This window comes from Primulina tabacum, chromosome 2, assembly GCF_025594145.1.
Source record: "Primulina tabacum isolate GXHZ01 chromosome 2, ASM2559414v2, whole genome shotgun sequence".
NCBI lineage: Eukaryota > Viridiplantae > Streptophyta > Magnoliopsida > Lamiales > Gesneriaceae > Primulina > Primulina tabacum.
Window position 1 is genome coordinate 5808377 of NC_134551.1, and position 19526 is coordinate 5827902.

At 29.8% G+C, this 19526-nt stretch overlaps 1 pseudogene; it reads left to right on the forward strand.

Annotated features, from left to right (window-relative positions):
• The first annotated feature begins 219 nt into the window (after window positions 1–219).
• On the forward strand, window positions 220–18934 carry LOC142537418 (transcription factor bHLH35-like; annotated as a pseudogene).
• Window positions 18935–19526: the final 592 nt, after the last annotated feature.

Sequence of the window (19526 nt, forward strand, 5' to 3'; positions counted from 1 at the left end):
AAAAGATATATATATATATATATATATATATATATATATATATATATATATATATATATATATATTAGTGTGTTGTGACAAATGTAATAAAAGCACATCTGTTATCGTACATATTGTGAATGATACCACATAAGAGTCCGGGTCATTGTTGACCCGGAAAACAAAATGTATAGCTCAAATCAGAGTCAATATGCAGACTACTTTCTTTATCAGCCGGGCATGGGGATGCTCGGGATATTTTCTACCCGGGCTCTCGTGCAAACTCCAGGAAACTTTTACCCGGGCTACCTCGAGAAGCGCACCACACTCGAGTGTATTAGTATGAGCTATCTTATGCTTGACAATCATTACTGTCAGAACTACATTGGTTTGGCGTGTCAGGGAAGTCATCAGAAACAGGGTATGAGCAGCCGCCTTACCATACTTAGGAGGTGAGCATTGAAAACAGAGTAATCATGAGATTTCCTCCTATAAGTAGCATATATGCATCTCATTTAAAGGATTCTGGAATTTTTAACTCTCCCACTCACATATACAACCATTTTTCTCTCCTTCACCTGCTGACTTATGCATTAGAGTGGCTACGTCGGACACTCCTCTGGCGTCCATTCACGAATTCATTTCGTTGTCTGCAGGTTACAGTTGAGGTCATATTACAGAGAAATAACTTCATCACAACCTTTTCCTTGAACAAAACTTTTATCATATCCGATGGATTGCCCTGATTCCACTCACCCGATTCATCCGGATATCATCAATGAACATTTAATTTGAATTTTTATGTGAGTATCAGTTGAGATATAATCCACATGTTTGATGTACAGGACGTCAGCTCATGGATGCCTTAATAGGTGTTTGTAAAATCGATTATTAAAGTAAAACATGACAAAGAACTAAAGGCACACCCAAGGGACAGGTTGTCCAATTTTCCTTTAAGCTTTTTTTTTTTTTTTTTGGGAAATTTCCTAAACTTTGGGGTTTACTTACGACAAAGGTCCACATACAATTATCTTCTCTATTACATTAGTACCAAATTTTAACATTGTATGTCACGCCCCGGGATGGGGTTGGTTGACACCGGCGTTGCTCTCAAATTTACATTCGAAAACAACAAGCCTCAGAAGTACAAAATTCAGAAACCAGTCTTTTATTCATAATACTGAATATTCAATGTCTGATACAACTCAATTAATAATGTTTTACAGCGGAAATGTAAAATCAGACATAACATTGTCTTAACAGATACATCGGAATTAACATAACGTAAACTGAGAATAATAATCTTCTTCACCAGCCCCAGAATTGGATCTGCTCTTTTTCTTCTAATATTTCTTCCTCGTTCTTATCTGAGATATGTTTGGTGGGTGAGTGATATGATTGTCACTCAGTAAGCAGGGGCGAGAATAATTCCCAGTTTTCGAAATCGTTTTCAACAGAAACAGTAATACAATAATATACAGAAACTCATCTTTTCAGAACAGAAACTAGAATTCAGAAATCACAGGTTTCAGAACATAAATCAGAATTAGTAAGCACTGAGCACGCTAGTGAATTTCATGGCTAAACTGATATCAGTCCCCTATATGTTCTCTCCTCTAAGGGGTGAGGCCAGAATCAGAATCAGAATCAGAATTCAGAAATGTTCAGAATATATATTCCTACCATTAGTTCACTAGGGAGTTTCAGTGCTTCAAAATCATATATCAAAAATACACATACAGAAAATGTACTTTAAAACAGAATTATCAAACTGATTTCAAGATATTTATATATAAGCCCACTTACAGTAATTTGCTTAAATAATTTCGGTTGAAGTCTGGAAATCTGCTTGCCTTGCTACTGGATTTTACAGCTTCGAAAATGTACTCTCTTAGCTCTAATTTCAGTAAAAATCTCAAGATTTGTGTAACACCAATTCAGGGACTTGAGGCTGTTATTTATAGGCCGAAATCTGACTGTTAGGCTCCCTATTAATGGCCATAATCTGCATTTAACATCCTTGATTCCATTTTAAATGCTTCAGTTACAAGTCATGAGTTGGATTAGTAACTGTCTGATGGAATCTCGTTCTTCTGCTGCTGGATTATATCTGCTGGAATTCTATATGCTGGAAAATATCAACTTCTGAATATCAGCTGATGCTGGACTTGTTAGCTTCTGCTGGAATTTTCCCTTGCTATTGAATATTGCTAGCTGCTGTAAATATTAACTTCTGCTGGAGTTTTACATAGCTGCTGAAATGCTGGAAATCCGGGTTCTCACATTGTGTACCTATTTTTTTACTTTAAGAAATTCTGGAAACTGAAATGATAAAAATACGATATAAGTTATTTACTTAAGTTTTTTATTGATGAAATCGTGGTGCATGCGGCTCGAAAATCACGAAACTATTGAATAATAGCGTTAATTATATTATTGTTAATATTAAATTTGTTTTGTAATAGAAAATAAAATTAAGGTTTATGGTTAATTAAAATTAGTCGAGAAATTTAAAGGGTGTATTCAATTTTGGAAATTTAATTATTTTTACTGATTTTTGTAGAGTTTAAAAGTTTAGAGGTATTGAACATAGACTTTTATAAACTCTATAAAAGTTTTGTGGTATCCAAATTAGATTTTTATAGAGTCTTAGAAAGTATAGTAGTATTCAAACTTGAATTTTTAAAAATCTATAAAAATCTATAGGTATCCAATATTTCCATAGATTTACAATGATTCTAATATAATTCTCTATGTACAAACCTTAAGACTCTAGATACAACTATAAAAACTCAAAAATTGTTTTCTACTCACCATAGAGATTTTGGTAGACTTTTAATCAAATAAAATATCTTTCTCAATCATATATCTCTCTTCCTCATTCAAATTGTCCTCGAGATTATCACTACACTTATAAATTATAACCTAAGAAAACAATAACAAGATAAAAAAATTCCGCGAGGACAAGTTAAAAAATACAGCTCTAAAAATATCAGAGAAAACAGGAAGGGGCATCCATTGTTACTACTATCTCATTATTATTTATTATCTCATGTCTCACCATTTGTAATATTAAATTTTATTGTTTTTATTAACAAAAAAGGAGAAAAAATTTGAAGAAGTTAGGCATGATATGAATCTAATTTATTGATAACCTTATAATAATAATCAATTGAATTGGAAAATATTATTATACTTAAATAATTATATTTTATTCAAATTTAGTAACTTTTTAATGTCCAATATATATAGAATTCATCAGTAGTGTACATGAAGGCTTCGGTCTATCAGTTTCTTAAAAAAAATAATATGTTTCAATTTCTATATTTCATTATGTTGAAGTTAAGAAATTATCAACAGTGGTTCATCATATATTGTACCGAGATGAACAAATTGGAAATAATTTAACAAAATATGTTAAAAAAATGTATATGATTGTTAGCTTCTTATGAAAGTTTTTGTAGGAGTTTGATTCATATCACTATTCATTGATTTTATTTTGTGTCGGAGATTTATTTGTTATTTGCTTCTTTTGGGGCTATTGATGATACTCATATTCCAACAGTGTATGGGCAAAATACTAACAGTTATATATCAAAATCTTGCAAAAAGTCTATCAAAATCTTCCAAAAAGTCTACAAAAGTCCATGGATTTCTGATTACAAATCTGTGAGATTCTACAAGAGTCAATAAAAATCTATCAAATCCACGAAAATCTATCATTTAAAAAAGTCATTGAAACTCATTAAATCTCTACATTGAATACACCCCACTTAGATCATATATGTTAAGTTATGTACGTATACTTTAAATTAAACTTATCATGGTTTAATGTTTTAGTTTCGATTTTCTACTTTTGGAAACCAAAACTATTTTTGGGAGATAGTTTTAATTTTTGGTTTATTATTTGAAATGAACTCTGGCTATGAGGAAGCACCTGACTCTCAACATATAAATTTGTGACTAATTCTTTTTTACAAAAACATGTACATATATTGTTGTTGGGTTCTTTATAATCACCATTTATATATTATTTTTTTCTTAAATGAATTTTTTTTATATACACACAAGAAATATATATTTTTTCGAGTGATAAAATTATATTTTCCAAGTGATCTTCAAATAAGATTTTATTAGGTATTTTATAACCTAATATGAATTTTATTTTAATTATTATTATTAACTAATATTAATCAATATCCATCAAAGTATTTAAAACAACTCATATGCATCAAATGAAAATTTTTCTAATGTTCCATAAATATAATTAACAGGAAGATGCGTAAATTATTATCATAACACATATTTATTAGCTAAGATTGTTGAGAATATAACCAAACTTCCATGTTCGAAGATTAAGAGGAAAATTATGGGTTAATCAGATGAAATGATATATTTATTCGTATGAGACATTTTTGGAAAAGTTCAAAAGCAAAACCATGAGTGCTGAGAGTAAAAGAGGACAATATCATAGCATTGTGGTCTAGATCGAAACATGTGGTGGAATCCTCGGATACTTAACGAAAGAGTTGAGTGATGCTCCATGTGTTTCATGCAAGGCGTGTGCACCCCAACGCGGTGAAGATGAATGATCTCGATTGAGGACGGATAAAACTTGAGGGAAGGTTCGGATCACGAGAATAATGGTGGAACTTCGTTTAATGGGATGATAGTTGATTATACAACCAAAGTTAATCTTGCAAAAGGCAAGAGAGAGAGATTACGATACGAAATCCCCATGAAGTTTCGGAGCTCAGTTTTTCTCAAGGTTAGCTCGATCGAGAAGTTCAATCTAAGCACAAGGGATGATTCTAGGAAAATACAATGGTCATGATCAAAGGGCTTTAAAAAAAAATCAAAGGCTTTTTTTGAAAAGTGAAAACATAGGCATCTCCATTGTTTGACCAGGGGTTTATAATTAAAGTGCCGTCATCGATAAGTCGTTCTAAAGCAAGTTGGTCACGTCATTCGATGAGAATGATAAGATTTTACTTCCTTGTTTCAATCAATTCAAGTTCTACAATAGTTAAAAGTTAAAAACTGCATATCTTTGAATTTATTATTCCTTATATATCGACCTTTAATATTTTATCAATGCCGAAAACAAATTGGATTTCACAAGGAAGACGATAATTCAATTTTCCACGAAAACTGTTTTCGATAGACCTATGACACATAAATCCTATAAATTACAAGCTGATTAATTACTCGGTGGCAACTAAACAGCTTAGAGGAGTAAAAAAAATGTGTAAAGGCTAATGTCGATCATTTATGTTGCAGCGAGCTAGGATCATGACGAAACTATTAATCTATGGATCCTCGACAAGTACGTAACGCCATGGTGCTGCTTTAACATCGCTAGCACAAACAGTTTGAACGCAAAGCCACGTCAAGAAGAAGAAAAAGAAGAAGAAGAAGAAGAAGAAAGGATCGAGAATGAGATCATAATGGTTCTTGTAAGGAATATTACTTGACAGATGTGAGTGAAGTATTGTAAGATTGTAAATTTGTGTTTTATTATAATTAATTGTTGTGCTGAATGTTACAATATTTCAGACAACATGCAATTGAATTTTAAAGTTTGTAACACAAATTGATTTTAAATAAATACCATGAATAATATTAAAATTTGCAAAGTATAAATACTTGCGCGGTGCCTCGGGTAAACATTAATTACTATAAAATCAATGAGTTTACATGAAAACAATTATACCAGTAGTGATTACTACTATAATCAATTTTCTCAACACGTTGAGAAAATAAATGCTTTCTAAAAACAAATTAGCAGAATAAAACTTTTTCAAGAAAGCAACAAAAAACGTGATACCAAAAACTGGAGCAACAAAAACGATCTTCAGCCAATTTTGTCACGGATGTTGTCTGTAGATGTCTCCAACAATCAAGGCAACACGCGGTATCAACACTTTTTCGATCGGCAGCGACGTTGTGAATTAATTTTCTCTGAAAGGTTTGTGTCGTGCAAAGTGCGTGTATGATCAATCCAAGAGCCAGCATCAACAATGTCCTGTTTATCTTATTTATAGACTTCATCTCTCCTAAATTTTATCTCCATAAAGAAACCTACTACACAAGGAAAGTAGGAGTTTAATTAGGAACAAACTAATTTTGAACATTAATACAGTATCATGATAATATTTGCATAATTATCTCATTATCTAGAAAGACAAAATCTCTTTCAATATTATACATAATTAAATTAGGAGTGTCAATTCCGGTGGGTCGGGTCGGGTTGAGCAATAATACTATTCAAAAATTTCTCAACCCGAATCCGAGCCAACCCGAACCTGAACCGAAATCATCCCGTATAACCCGTATAATGCGATTTAGATTTTTTTAATTTTTTAAAAAATATTAAATAAAATTCAAAAAAAAATAATATTTTAATTTAAACACATAATAACAAAATTTCCCTCATATATATGATTTAAATTTGAAGTCTAATTGTAGAAAAATAAAGTATATTACTATCAAATAAACAATTATTTAAAAAATAAAAAATATTCAAAATAAATATTAAATTATGAAAATTTATGATATAAAATATACAATAAATATATTTTCAGTAATACAATATATAAAAATGTAAGCAATATTTATTAATTATATTTTTAAAAAAATATATTAAAATTTTCGGGTCAACCCGAACCCAACCCAACCCGATCGTGTTTTTCGAGTCAGCTATCGGGTCCAACCTGATCTGACCCGAAACCGAAAATCCCAAACTCAAATCTGATTTTTTTTTTTGGGTTGAATTGTGTAAGGTTGGTGGGTCGTATCTGATTTTGACACCTCTAAATTAAATCAATAAAGAAAAAATAATATTAGAGAAATAAATTAATCGTTTTTAGGAATATATCCTATGGTTTGAACAAAAATTGTATTGAAGAAAATTTCTCTTAGTGATAGGTCATTTGTTTGAGTCGTTCAAAAAACATTGAAAATTCGTGTATAAAGTTGAGCTGTATTTTCGACATTTAATTCAACCATATATTTATATGATGGAGGGACGGCGAAAGATTTCGAGATTTATCGTTACAGAAAATTTTATTATAAAATTTTGAAGGCTTAAGTTGAAGTAACCTTAATTACTGCCCTTGAGCTATACATGTCCATACAAAAAACAATACAAAATAATTACTTTTGTCATTGTATAAATGATTAAAAATTTGGTTTGTAATTGGATTTAAATAATCTTCCAGATTATTCTAGAAAAAATAATTCTAGTTAAATATAATAATTTTTGGATTCGGAAGAAATCGTGATCGATGTCACAGATTAGGCTCCGTTTGGTACGTGTGATAGGATAAATAAATGATTAATAATTAGAGTGATTAAAAAATGAGATATATGGATTAATAGTATGGTGGGATAAATAACATAGTGTTTGGTATGATTTTAAAATGATAGATTAATTTTGTAAATTTTATTGTAACGACCAAAATGCCCCAAATGCTAATTAAATATATATTTTTAAAATAATTGGATAGATAATTAAATATTTATAATTATAATTTACATTTATTAAAATTAATTTAAATATATTTATTAGAAATAAATTTGTAAATATGTATTTACTTTAATAATTAAAATATCAATAATATTTTGAATGTTAATTTTAAATAAAATTTTAGTAATAATTACAATATTATTGTTTTTTCTTAAAATAATTATAAATATTTTTAAATAATTTGATAGTTAATTAAATATTTATAATTATAATTTACATTTATTAAAATTAATTTAAATCATTAAAAAAATAAATTAGAATTGAAAAAATATTTATTTTCATAAAAAAATTAATTAACAAGATTACAAATTTATAAAAATTTAATTTAAGATATATTTGTATTACAATTTATTTTTTTTAAAATAATTGAAAATAATAAAAATATATGAAATTAATTTATAAAAAAATATAATAAAATTTAAATATTATATTAATTATTAAATTTTCAGTAATTTTAATTTTCATATTATATTGAAGAAAACAATTCAAGGGTATCAATTCAAGGGTATTATGGTCAATATACAATCTTATCATGATCACTATTCAAAAAATATTAATTATCACACCCTTTATGGAGGGATATTTAATCACACAAATAACATGAATAGTGTGGGCTTTTAATCATAATCAAGGGCCATTAGATTAATAAAAAACGAACCAAACGCGAGATAAGGGAATGATTCCCTTATCATGGCTACCAAACATAACCTTAGAGTATTATCCTGAATGGTTCGTCGAATGTGCGTCGATGACATTTTATAATTGTTTGCTTCAAATTAGAAGTCAATTTCATCGTCTGAATACAACAAGGAAACAGTTACTAATTTATCCCTTAATTTTAGCCAAATTGGGGTTGAAAAGGAGATGTTGAGTTATGAATGTATTTGGTATAATTTTTTTTATTATCACAATTTAATGTTGTTTGTTCAGCAAAATTCACAAGTTTGCACTGACGCAGTCTCAAAATAATCAATCAAGTACAACAAATTAATAATTTTACTGTTCTTAAAATCAAAGGTGTTATCCTGATTTTTTTTATTTATGTTTTTGGTCATATAATTAACTTGCATATTTTCTTGTTTTTGTTAAAAGTAAAAATTTACAGTAAAAAGTATCTCAAACTCACAAAATATATTAAACTACATATTTTTATAAAATTTTCTCCACTCAATTGTGTTTTTCTTCACAAATTGAGAGAGTTATTTATAGAATTTATTTGGAAATAATCCAAAAATAAATACTTCATTACATACATCATCACACATTAATTTTCAATATTTACAACTCTTATTTTCAACACTCAGTATCTTATTTTCAACACTCCTCCTTATGATGATGATCATGATAAAACGATTGTCTTCATTACGTATTTTTATACTGCCTCGTTAAAAACCTTACTAGGAAAAACTCATTGGGATAAAAACCATAGTAAGGAAAAAATAGTGTAGTCACGTAAACTCACCCTCATATTAACACAAATTATTCTTCACAAATTCGTAGATTGCACATCCAAATATTATATATATGCTTTCTGAATATTGTCGTAGGAAGTGCCTTTGTAAAGATATCTGATGAGTTTTCACTTGACTGAATGTGACAAATATCAATATCTTTATTCTTCTCAAGCTCTTGGGTGAATGCGAAGTACTTATGGGAAATATGTTTAGTTATGTCATTTTTTATGTATCCTTCTTTCATTTGAGTAACACATGCAACATTATCTTCATATAGTGTCACATGCTTCTTGTCGAATGATAATCCGAATGAGATTTGGATATGTTCGGTCATTGATTTTAGCCACACACATTCACGACTTGCTTTATGTAGTGCAATAATCTCGGGGTGATTTGAAGAAGTTATTACTGAGTGTTTGCTTCTGTGAACGTCAAAATATTGCAATACCTCCACGAGTAAATACATATTCGGTTTGGCAACGTGCCTTGTGTGGATCAGATAAATATCCAGCATCAATAAAACCAATTATGCTTTGATTGGCATCTTTTGAATACAAGAGTCTCAAGTCTATATTTTCTCATAGATAACGGAATATATGTTTAATTCTGTTCCAGTGTCTCTTTGTTGGATATGAGCTAAATCTTGCAAATAAATTTACAGCAAAAGATATATCAGGTCTTATACAATTTGCAAGATACATAAGAGCACCAATAACACTTAGATATGATACTTCTGGACCAAGAAAAACTCCATCATCTTCACATGGATAGAATGAATTCTTTTCTATGTTTAATGATCTAATACTATTGGAGTACTTAAAAGATTTGATTTATCCATATTAAAGCGTTTAAGGACCTTTTTTGTATAATTTGACTGGTGAACAAATATTTCACATTCTTTTTGTTTAATTTTCAAACCCAGACAATACTTTGTTTTTCCAAAGTCCTTCATTTCAAATTATTCCTTCAAGTACGACACAAATTCTTGAGTTTCTTTATTCGTTCCAATGATGTTTAAATCATCAACATATACATCAAAAGATTTTGGTTCATTATCTTCATTATCATTTATGATGTCAAATGCCACATTGTAAGAAAATATCTCATCAATTTCTTTTATATCTTTTTGGTTCCATTTTTTTCCAATATTAATATAAATGATAGAGATTTCACGATTCTCATCAGTTTGTGGTTCTAACAAAACAATTTCATCATCATGTATTTCTGTTAAAATATCATTCTTTATTTTGTGATCATCGTATTTCTCTATGCTTTTTCATTTTCAAGGATTTTTATCCTTAGAACTAATTGGACTTCCACGCTTCAAGCGTTTATTGACATAATGAGTGTCTTCAATTTGTTTTTTGGAATTTCAATTTGAGCAAGGGCATTTACAGATGTATATATGATTTAGTTACCCCTTTTGTCTATGCAAATGAATCTAGTATTTGATTTGCTATTCTTTGCAAGTGCACAATTTGTTGTACATCTTTTTCACATTTTTTAGTTCTTGGATCCAGATATAACAATGATGATGTATACCATGTAATTTGCTTTCCGATATATTTCTTTTCTCTTCCTAATATTGGGAAGATTTCTTTATTAAAATGACAATCACCAAAACATGTTGTAAACACGTCGCCTGTTTGAGGTTCAAGATATCGAATTATTGATGGTGTGGGGACCCGGACGCTAATCAAATTCTTAATCATCATTGGGACAATTTAATCAATTATCATAAACATGGTCTAATTTTTTTTTAAAATACAGTATTAAATGCGGAACGTAATTGAATACATTCTAATATACTATGTCAGTATTAAAGTACAAGTCTTGTACTATATACAATCATTCAACTGAGGTTTAACATCTAAATCTCAAGTGTCCAAACCCTATCTTTAATCAAGTCCGTAGTCTCCACTCTAATCACGATCTCTCTTCATATCTCAGACTAGACTCATTCGTAGTCTAGGGATCCCGGTTTCCAGACGTTGGTATTCCATATCGAACATCAGTAATAGAAGAAACTTCAATTCTATCCACTTCGATATAACCAAACATCAGGTGTCTTGACCTATCCGTCACAGACTTTGGCACTATCGCCAACTCACTATCTTGTGACAATGTGCAATGTGCCAGGGACGATTTCATCACTATCGGCACTTATGTCACAAGATCACTCATCTAATACTTGTCTAATATATGCTTTCTATAAATTAATAGAACAAGCATATTAATTCAAATCAATGTACATAATAACAATAAGTATGTGATTTAGGGAAACTCAAGTATATCCTACTCGAGTCGTTCTCCCGGTACCACATGTCTCGACTTATACCTTTCTTTCTGTAAATCTGATTATGTTGAAGTCTCGGATTTAATCCCTTGTCAATACTCAATCTGGCAATAACAATATCGAAAATACAATATCAATATACTGCTCAAATCAATACCGAATCTGATCAATCTGAATTTAACTCAAAATCATCGGCATAACGGCACAATCTGAATATCCCCGTCAAGACAATATCAACAGATATCAATTACCACAACTCATAATCAATAACAACACAAATCTGATATCAATCTCAATCAAATCAACTCAGAAAATCATAACAATTCCATACGGTATCCGTTCTTCAATCTGGTTTCGATTATACGATGTCTAACATGTCGAGAACACCATATATGAATCATATCTGATTCTGACAATATCATAATTTCCAGACATAACAAAACTTAAGAAAACTTACGTCCAGTTGAAGCCTGCGTCGATAGGAACACAGTACTGAAGTCGGATTCAAAATCTAACGGGCGGATTGAAATATAAAGGCGTAAGGATTTCTAAAATATTCTCGATTCCTTCTTTCTTCGTTTTTATGTCCGCCCGGGCGCGAAACGTTCGGCCCTCTTCTTTTATCATATGGCGCTCGGGCGGACAAAAACTTCCGCCCGGGCGCAGAAATTTCGGCCCAACTCTTCTCTTCTTCCTTTTTAATTCATATACTTTGTCCAATCTGGTCTCGGAATGGTCCAGCTATAATCATATCAATTCAAAATCAATAATTTCAGATTAACAAAATCCAAATCTCAGGCATTACAGATGGGCTATCATAACCAACATAAATTCCGATATTTCTTTGAGGTCTCATTTTGTTCGTTGAGGCGGTGCAATAGGCATTTATACCATACATCCAAAAATTTTCATATGAGAAATATCCGGTTCTTTACCAAAAGCAAGCTGCAATGGGGAGTATTTATGATATACACTTGGTCTGATGCGAATTAATGCAGTAGCATGTAAAATTGCATGTCCCCATATAGAAAATGAGAGCTTTGTTTTCATAATCATTGGTCTACAAATCAGTCGTAGACGTTTAATCAATGATGCAGCTAATCCATTTTGTGTATGTACATGAGCAACAAGATGATCAACAGTGATTCTCATTGATATACAATAATCATTGAAAGTTTGGGAAATAAATTCACTAGCATTATCAAGTTTAATTTTATTGATTATATGATCGGGAAATTGATTACACAATTTTATTATTTGAGCAAGTAATCTTGCAGATGCCACATTTGAGATGATAATAAACATACATGTGACCATCTGCAGGAGGCATCGATCAATACCATAAAATATTTAAATGGTCTACATGGTGGATGAATCGGCCCACAAATATCACCCTGAATAAGTTCGAAAAACATGGGTGATTCAATTTGAATTTTAACTGGTGATGGTCTTATAATAAGTTCTCCAAGAGAATATGTTTTGCATTGAAACTTATTATTTTGAAAGATTTTCTGGCCTTTCAGCGAATGTCCATTTGTTTTTTTCTATAAATATTCGCATCGTTGTTGAACCGAGATGTCCTAATCGATTATGCCAATTAATCAGTATTGAAGAATTATCAACTACCATGTTTGATTCAATTGGATGTATATGTGTATATTGCAATCTAGTAGGGAGTATTGATAGTTTTTCAACTACATATTTCTTTCCTAATTTATATGGAGTAAGACACATATATTTCTCATTTCCTTCATTTATTGTCTGAGTATCATACCAATGTAAATATATATCATTAAAATTCAACAAATTTTTTTTCGATTGTGGTGAATATAAAGCATCATTTATCATAAATTTTGTAACATTAGGTAATAAAAAAATGTATTTTACCACAACCTTTAGTCAAGTATACATGACTTGATATTGGATTCACCAATTTTTTTGTTCGTTTTAGTTCCAAGAAATATTTTTTATTTCAGATAATAATGTGCGTTGTACCACTATCAGGTACCCAAAACTTCCATGAGATTAGTTCCCCGTTTAGCTTTGTTCATAGAATTTTCCATATTTGAACTTCAAAAAAAAAATATGCAATGAAAAAAATTACTGATAATATATATGTAATTTATTGAAAAACATAACGCATATCGTAATTATACAATAAAACATTAGCATATAAACACATGAAAATAAAATATTTTACATTTCTATTCCACCAATATATTGATCATTTTCAGATAAATTATTCGAAAAATCTGCAGCATCAAAATGAGTTGAATCGCTCAAATGGTTACTGCGTTCAGTGAAATTGGTCTTTTTTATTTTCTCTTTATCGATTCTTTATAGAGCTTACAAAGATGCTCTGGGGGCTCGACAAATACGAGACCAATGTCTGTAGTGCAACATTTAAAACAAGAACTTTCAAATCGTTTTGAGTGATTTTCATTAACACTCATGTTCTAATGATGTCTTTTCTGTGGATGGTTTGTAACGCTTTTTTGAGATGAGTTATAGAAGTAATTATCTCGATTGTTTTCAAAACCACGGCCGCGACCACAATCACTTCCACGTCTACGTCCACGACCACAACCTCGATTTTGAACTCGATCAAAAACTAGTCTTTGATTTGATTTTGGTTTCCAGATTTAAATTAATTTTTAATTACAACATTTACTTCTGGAAATGCTGTTGATCCAGTGGGTCGGTACTGATAAATTCTCATTAGCAGTTCGTTGATCTTTTCCGTCACAAGAAGACATACGATAAGTTCAAAATATCTCACAAATCCACGCACTCTATATTATTGTTGTAGAGTTATATTTGATGCGTGAAAAATGAAAAATATTTTTTCAAGCATTTTCGATTCTGTAACCTCATGTCCACAAAATTTTAGTTGCGAGATTATTCGATACATTACTGAATTGTAATCACTGACTTTCTTAAAATCTTAACGTATTCCATTTATCATGGGCTGTCGAAAGTATAACTTCCCTTATATGTTCAAATCTATCTTTTAATTCTTTCAATAAAGTCATGTGATCTTTTTCAATGAGATATTCACATTTTAATCCTTCATCCAGATGTCGACGCAAAAATATTATAGCTTTTGCTTTTTCTTGTTATTATGAGATACCATTTTCTTTAATGGTCTCACTTAGACCCAATGACTCAAGATGCATTTCTACATCGAGAATCCATGTCATATAATTTTTTTCGTAATTTCAAGCGCAACAAATTCGAGTTTTGCCAAATTTGACATGGTGTTCTAGAAAAATAACAATGCATTTTATTAGTTAAGTTCTAAATCTATTAATATAGCAATAAAAAGTAACAGATAAATTATAAGTACGAGATTTTTAAAAATAAATAAAAAACGCGAGTCATATATTTTTCGATAAATACAAGACTAGTGAGTATAATAACCAACATAATTATACAAAATAACCTTAAAAGAATCATCATCATCTTCTTCTTCTTCCAAAATTTTGATGAAAAAAATTTTAGGGAGGAAGAGTAAGTTTGGAGTGATTGAATGTGTTTGTAAAATCATATTTATAAGGTAAAAACTATCCATTTATGACTGTTACAAAATCTTAAAAAAATAAATGTATGTATATGTAAATTTTATGATAATAATATGATGTATATAATGTTAATCATGTTTAAATAATTATGTATATCACATCATAATATTATAATGAGGTGTCAGAGACTCCTTTTATATAGTACTGTGATATTATACAAATATATATATAATTATTATATAAAACAATAAAAATATATAAACAGTGAAATAATCACATCACGTTATTATAATGAGGTGTCATAGACTCCTTTTATATAATAACATGATATTATTCAAATATATATACAATAAATAAATAGTAGCACAATAAAATTATATAAGCAGTGTAATAATATAATCACATCACATTATTATAATGAGGTGTCATAGATTCTTTTTATATAAAGCATGATATTATATATTAAATATATATACAATAAAAATAAATAAACAGTAAAATAAATATTCTTACTTTTGAATATTGTTACCTTTTTCTTGTGTTTTGGAGCTTGGGAAAATATAGAGATCTTTCGAGTATCGTGCTGATAACGTGTTAAAAGTAAAAATTTACGATAAAAAGTAAAAATCTCAAACTTACAAAATATATTAAATTACACACTTTTATAAAATTTTCTCAACTCAATTGTGTTTTTTTTCACAAATTGAAAGATCTATTTATAGAATTTCTTTGGAAATAATCCAAAAATAAATACATTATTACATACATCATCACACACTAATTTCAATATTTACAACTCTTATTTTCAACACTCAATCTCTTATTTTCAATAGTTCTAATATTGTCGTTAGTCAATTTACGGCCTCGTCGTCCATTAATTTGCACTAATTTTCAATTTTAGTATTTTTTCATTGGAGTATTGACGTAACATTAAAAACTGATGACGTATAATTGGAAATGATGAAATGTCACTGTAAATTTTTGACAACATTGTTGACGTATCTAATACCACGTCATCACTCAGGTGATATATGCCCGATCGTTTTATTTTCTGTAGAAGATATATATTTTAATCTAGATATTACATCGAGCAAGAGCATATATGATGAATTAATGATGTCAAATAATTACATATGCTATATTTAACTGTGTGATATAGGGTAGGATTTACTTGTAATAATATAATATTTAAATTAAATAAAATGGCAAAGGAACTTTGGCGGAAATCTCCCAAGGGCCAAGAAGTTCAGAATTATTTAAAAAGTTACCACAAAATTTTTTTTGTGAGTTTTATTTATTTTATTTACAGAGTAGTCGAAATGAATTATTCACATCACAAAAAGTCAGGTGAGATGATCTAACAAGTTAATTTTTTAAAATGAATCTCTAACCCGATCAATTCATGAAAATATATTAATTTTTATGTTAAAAATATTATTTTTCATTCGTCAAATCATCTCACATAAATTAATCGTATTACAATATATGGTTGCATGATATAATGAATACACGCTCAATATCCACGAGTCAAATATTAACATAGTGTCAACTTTTTTTTTTTATTTTTCAAAATAGTAACGAAGAAAACTTATAAGAAAAAATTTTTTTGCCACTGCAAAATAGCACATGATGTGTAAAAGCACAACACTCCCTCTCATCATCAACAAGAAAAGCATATTCAAGCACTCTCTCATCTTTTTCCTTTCCTATCTCAAACTCATCATGAACATGGAAAACTTTGAAGGTCTCTATTTGGCAAACATGTTATCCCAAATCCAAGAACCCCGCAGGTATAACGATACATATGTACGTATATATATATTCGTATTAGGACGTTTTTGACAAGATTAATTCCGTTCGATTGTTCTAGTCACGCCCATGAAGTAAGTTCGACGGCTGCTGCTGCTGCTGCTGCTGCGTATTACGACTCGAGTGCGCCATTGATCGAACTCAGGAAGCATATGCTTCAAGGAACGTAGCTTTAGAACGAAACAGGAGGGAGAAACTTAACCAAAAGCTATGTCAATTGAGAGCCGCGGTTCCTACCATTTCCAAGGTGTTAGCATCATCAATATCTATATATCTATATATATATATATATATATATATATAGATATATACTTTGTCCACTTTCAAAAATTGTTGTGATTTATAAATTTAGAATGGTTTAGCATATACTAATGAGATGAAACTAATTATTAATGTAGATGAACAAAGCATCGACCATCAAAGATGCAATTGAGTACATTCAATCACTTCTTGAACAAGAGAGGATAATCCAAGCAGAAATTTCAGAGTTGGAAAATGGGAAGCCAAATTTTGACTTTGATCAAGATGCCGCAACTTTTTGTCATAGGCCCAATACACCAACAATAATGGACCAATATTGCTGTAATTCTGCAGCAATTATTTCATCCCCTATTGAAGTTCGTGAGGTGGGTTTGTTTGATTTTTATCTATTAATTTTTGAACTATTCGTTTTAATCAAAACGGACTTCATAATATATTCCCCACGTTTTGAAAATTTAAGAACATATACATTTGTATACATACGTACGACTCGGTTTTAAGTATGATTTTGTGTGACATCGTGTTTTATTGATCGGGTGGAGCTCGAACTTGGAACGACTATAAATTACTTCGATTTATAAGTTCAAAGTCGAGTTCAAGTTGCTATATTGGAAAATTATGTTTGGGATGAACTTGATTATTGGTTTGCAGTTGAGAGTTTTGGACATGGGAGAGAAGACAGTGGTTGTTACCTTGGAGTGCAATAAAGGAACAGACACAATTATTAAGCTATGTGAAATTTTTGAGTCATTGAAGCTCAAAATCACTACTGCCAATATTACCGCTTTTCCGGGAAGGCTTTTGAAGACTGTGTTCCTAGAGGTACTTATTTTACTCCTTCCAATCTCCTTTACAACTCTTCCACTCCTGGATTCAAGTCATGATTTAAAATCAAAATCTTCAATCGATTGAGGGGTCGACTCGGTCCATAATTATTGGGGATGGTTGGTTTCGAAATTTAATCGCTTGGCTCTGGTGCAGTTTGAGGAAATCTCCTTAGAGATTATTGTTGATCCATTTGTGAAAAGCTATTTTCCAACTAGTCTGTTTCATTGAATTGGATGAAAGATTATCTATAGATACTTTTCATTCAAAGAATAATATTTTTTGATATTGTCTCGTGAAACGGTCTAACCACAATACAAATTTTGTAAGACGGGTTTCTAACTCAGCTTAATTCATGAAAGATTATTATTTTTTAAGTCAAAAGTATTACATTTCATGGTAATTATGGACCGAGTCTACCTCTACTGATATAAATCTATGATATCGTGTCACTACACACACATATATAATAATAATAATAATAATAATAATACACTTTTAACAATGATACCCACAACAGATGATAATATATTAATCTCCCTAATTATCGGAGATATGGAAATTTGAGTACGGCGTGTGACCGGAGGGTAATGCAAGTCCCAGCGGCCAGCACACCAAGAACACAACCCGAATTGATTTCACTTATTTTATTATTATTATTATTTAAAATGATAACTGGAAAATAAATGAATAACCACGCTTTCATGCAAATTAAAAAATAATTGTGAAAGAAAAAATTCATTTGAGAAAATAGCGGACCCTTATATTTAGATTTTTCAATAAGTCGTTGTTTTTATTTAAAAAATTTAAAAATACCTTTTTTTTTTCAAATTTTCAAAAAACTAAAATAAAATTTACTGCTAACATGACATAATGTCACAATGAATATCACATGGATCAAAATATATGTCGTTCTCTTCTAATTATTTTTTGGTTAAAACTTGGGTGAGACGGTCTCACGAGTTATATTTTGTGAGACGGATCTCTTATTTGGATTACCCATGAAAAAATATTACTTTATATGCTAAGAGTATTACTTTTTATTGTGAATATCGGTAGGGTTGATCCCTGTCACAGATAAAGATTTATGATACCGTCTTATAAGAGACCTAATCTTTTTCTTTTTTTTTTTTCAGGCTGACGACGAGGAAAAAAAAGTTGTGAGAGCAAAGATTGAGGCTGCCATAGCAGCTCTGAATTATCCACACAGACCTATGAGCATTTCGAAATATTAAGATTCCTTCTGATCATATATAATATATACACAAGCTAAAGTGGCTCAAGATTTTATTAGGTAAAAATAGGCGCTGATGATCCCTAAACCATTTTAAGACAGTGTTTACAAGATCTTATTTTAAGTACTTCTAAGCTTCTGTTCACTGAAATATTTGAAAATTGTATGTTTGAAGCTGTGAATCACTCCAAATAACTCTTAGAAATACTACCAACCTATGTTGTTAATAAAAGCCTTGTGGCTCTAATTTGTACATACACACACGCTTTTACGGGAGTTTGTATCTCATCGATACTATTTGATGCTATGGATGATACAAATAAGAAATGAATAATAAGTATCATAAAATAGAGATGATCGATTTACATAATGTTTCTTAATCTAAAATAAACAAATATTTTAAAACATAATATATTTGAAAAATAACAAAATATATATCCTACTTAAAATATGTATTTGAATATTTTTCAAATTAATCATCAAAATTCTTATAAAAAAAATCATCTTTAAAGTTCTTAATGCTAATGTAATCTCTAAAAAATTTCACAAATTATATTCGATGCTACAAAAATATTAAACACAAAAAACCAGTGTATATAATAATTAAATATCTTGAAAC